A 4076-nucleotide genomic window follows, 5' to 3' on the forward strand; every position below is an offset into this window, starting at 1 on the left:
GCTGACTGACTGAGTTTAGTTTTACGCCGCTTTTAGCAATATTCCAGCAATATCACGGCGGGGGACACCAGAAATGGGCTTAACACATTGTGCCCATGTGGGGAATCGAACCTGGTCTTCGGCGTGACGAGCCAACGCTTTAACCACTAGGCTACCCCACCGCCCCACATGCATGGGTATCACCAAAGGAGACCTGTATATTTACATGCATGGGTATCACCAAAAGAGACCTCTATATTTACATGCATGAGTATCACCAAAGGAGACCTCTATATTTAAATGCATGGGTATCACCAAAGGAGACCTCTATATTTACATGCATGGGTATCACCAAAGGAGACCTCTATGTTTACATGCATGGATATCACCAAAGGAGACCTCTATATTTACATGCATGGGTATCACCAAAAGAGACCTCTATAATTACATGCATGGGTATCACCAAAGGAGACCTCTATATTTACATGCATGGGTATCACCAAAGGAGACCTCTATATTTACATGCATGGGTATCACCAAAGGAGACCTCTATATTTACATGGATGGGTATCACCAAAGGCGACCTCTATATTTACATGCATGGGTATCACCATAGGAGACCTCTATATTTACATGCATGGGTATCTCCTTTTACATGCATGGGTATCACCAAAGGAGACCTCTATATTTACATGCATGGGTATCACCAAAGGAGACCTCTATATTTACATGGAAGAGTATTACCAAAGGAGACCTCTATATTTACGTGCATGGGTATCTCCTTTTACATGCATGGGTATCACCATAGGAGACCTCTTTATTTGCATGCATGGGCATCACCAAAGGAGACCTCTATATTTTGATGCATGGGTATCACCAAAGGAGACCTCTATATTTACATGCATGGGTATCACCAAAGGAGACCTCTATATTTACATGCATGGATATCACCAAAGGAGACCTCTATATTTACATGCATGGGTGTCACCAAAGGAGACCTCTATATTTACATGCATGGATATCATCAAAGGAGACCTTTATATTTACATGCATGGATATCATCAAAGGAGACCTTTATATTTACATGCATGGGCTGACTGACTGAGTTTAGTTTTACGCCGCTTTTAGCAATATTCCAGCAATATCACGGCGGGGGACACCAGAAATGGGCTTAACACATTGTGCCCATGTGGGGAATCGAACCCGGGTCTTCGGCGTGACGAGCCAACGCTTTAACCACTAGGCTACCCCACCGCCCCACATGCATGGGTATCACCAAAGGAGACCTGTATATTTACATGCATGGGTATCACCAAAAGAGACCTCTATATTTACATGCATGAGTATCACCAAAGGAGACCTCTATATTTAAATGCATGGGTATCACCAAAGGAGACCTCTATATTTACATGCATGGGTATCACCAAAGGAGACCTCTATGTTTACATGCATGGATATCACCAAAGGAGACCTCTATATTTACATGCATGGGTATCACCAAAGGAGACCTCTATATTTACATGCATGGATATCATCAAAGGAGACCTTTATATTTACATGCATGGGCTGACTGACTGAGTTTAGTTTTACGCCGCTTTTAGCAATATTCCAGCAATATCACGGCGGGGGACACCAGAAATGGGCTTAACACATTGTGCCCATGTGGGGAATCGAACCCGGGTCTTCGGCGTGACGAGCCAACGCTTTAACCACTAGGCTACCCCACCGCCCCACATGCATGGGTATCACCAAAGGAGACCTGTATATTTACTTGCATGGGTATCACCAAAAGAGACCTCTATATTTACATGCATGAGTATCACCAAAGGAGACCTCTATATTTAAATGCATGGGTATCACCAAAGGAGACCTCTATATTTACATGCATGGGTATCACCAAAGGAGACCTCTATGTTTACATGCATGGGTATCGCCGAAAGAGACTATATATTGACATAAATGACATCACCAAAAGAGACCTGTTTATTTACATGGAAGAGTATCACCAAAGATATTGCATTGCTAGAGTTGTCAGTTTTTATATATATAGATCGACTCATGTTTCAAACCAAGCCAAGCCAATGTATTAGCTATTGTTTACCACATACCGTTACCCTACACTCTTGTTTACCTTCAACACAAGAGCTAAGCCTAAAGTGTTATTAATATTCCACCCGTTTATTTCACACGATTGCTTGTTAGTTTCATCCCCAACACCAAGCCCACGTCGCGCTCATTTACAGTCTCTTTTGGTCACGTGAACCTCAAATATACTTCATCTGGTTTCTAAATTCTGTTATGTACATATGTGTTATATTTCTATAGGCCATTCTTGTTCTATGAACGTTAATTGTCTCATGCACGGTCTCAAAAGATCTTGTACTGCAGTTTAGTGTGCTCTTTCAAAGTACGTATCATCCCTACAGTTATCTTACAAAATGAATTCCAACTGCTAGTTTAAACTTACAAACTACACGGAATCAACTACAGGTCTATTTCTACATAAGCTCTATCTAGATCTACAGCTGTCAAAACACAGCGTTGTCCTGTAATTAGAGCATTGCTCACCTGTAGGAGTATCGACAATCTTTGCGAACTCACTTCTTCGATCTGTCGAGTGATAAGTTGGGTTCATTTCAACAATTCAGAGACCCGTGGTTGCCTATTTCGTAGGAGAGATAACTAGGTATGTGCTTAACACATTCACTCGCGACCCGGATCATTTGTTAGATTCATATATCTTAGCTTCTCGAGTAGTCTGTCATACAGACCCTGAAACAAATGTATATCCGAGGAGAGCCCATGCAAGTCTACAATATGTGGCAAGTCTAGATTACCCAGGTTTCATTCTGAAAATGAAGAAAGTCTCCGGGCTCATTTCGATTTGATTTTATGAATATAATTTATTAACCGTTTATCTGTAAAATGTGTTCATTTCAGAGACGAGATAGTCTACTCATCCTAAAAACGAGAGAAAGGGAGAGTGGGAAGGGGAAGGGGGGAGAGAATTAGGAAAAAAGAGTCACACGAACATACCGTTGTCCCAATTATCTGTGACCCACTGGAATTGTTTCTGTTTTATTTTGTTTTGTTTTTAAAAAACCCTTCACAAATGTTGTCTATTGGCTCTGTGACAGGCAATAAGAGCGCCAAAGATAAGGACACCTGAACACTGAATCCCCTACGGCCCTTATCTCATACCACCGACGGATTCAATTAGACATATTTCAATTTTTACACAGCTAAACCTTCTTAAGCTCTGTGTTGACTGATGAGTTTGGGTTTCTCGAAATAGAGTTCCCTTGAGAGGAACAGCTGTTGTTATAGTGAGTGAGTGGCTGATTTGGTGGTTGGGTGATTGGTTGGTCGGTCGAATGAGTGACTGAGCGAGCGAGTGTAATCTCTGCAGTGGACAGCCAAGTGCTCCCTACACCAAGGTCAGCGAGTGGGTGAGTAGAAATATAACGAGGTAAGAGACAACTACGACCTAGGTGCCCTTGCTATTGTTCATATGACGTGATGTCATCAATTTGTTGCTTGTCGTAAGAGGCGACTAACGGGATCGTGTGGTCAGGCTCGCTGACTTGGTTGACACATGTCACCGGTTCCCAATGGCGCAGATCGATGCTTATGCTGTTGATCACTGGGTTGTCTGGTCCAAACTCGATTATTTACAGACCGCCACCATATACCTGGAATATTGCTGAGTGTGGCGTAAAACTAAACTCACTCACTCATCAATTTGTAAGGTCGTCAACAATCAAACACATTGTGTTAAAACAGGGTTTGAAGGCGTGACCCGCAATGTATCTGTTTAGCAACAATGACTGGATACAATAGTGGGCAATCCAGGAAAATGTAAAATCAGTGGTCATTCGCGTGAGCAACTATATACGCGCTGTCCTCGTGGTATACTGACCAACGTCCATCCGGAACACAAATAGGATGTGATCATCCTCAGTGGTCAGAAATTGTTCTCACGTGATCACCCGTCAGAGCAATATTCAGAAATAACACATGGGACATATACCGTTTTGTTGCGGGTCAACATCGGATTAATAATAACACACCATGGATAAAAAGTAAATAATAACTCG

The sequence above is a fragment of the Haliotis rubra genome, unplaced genomic scaffold, assembly GCF_003918875.1.
Source record: "Haliotis rubra isolate DU_JTF1 unplaced genomic scaffold, ASM391887v1 Scf9, whole genome shotgun sequence".
Taxonomy (NCBI): Eukaryota; Metazoa; Mollusca; class Gastropoda; order Lepetellida; family Haliotidae; genus Haliotis; species Haliotis rubra.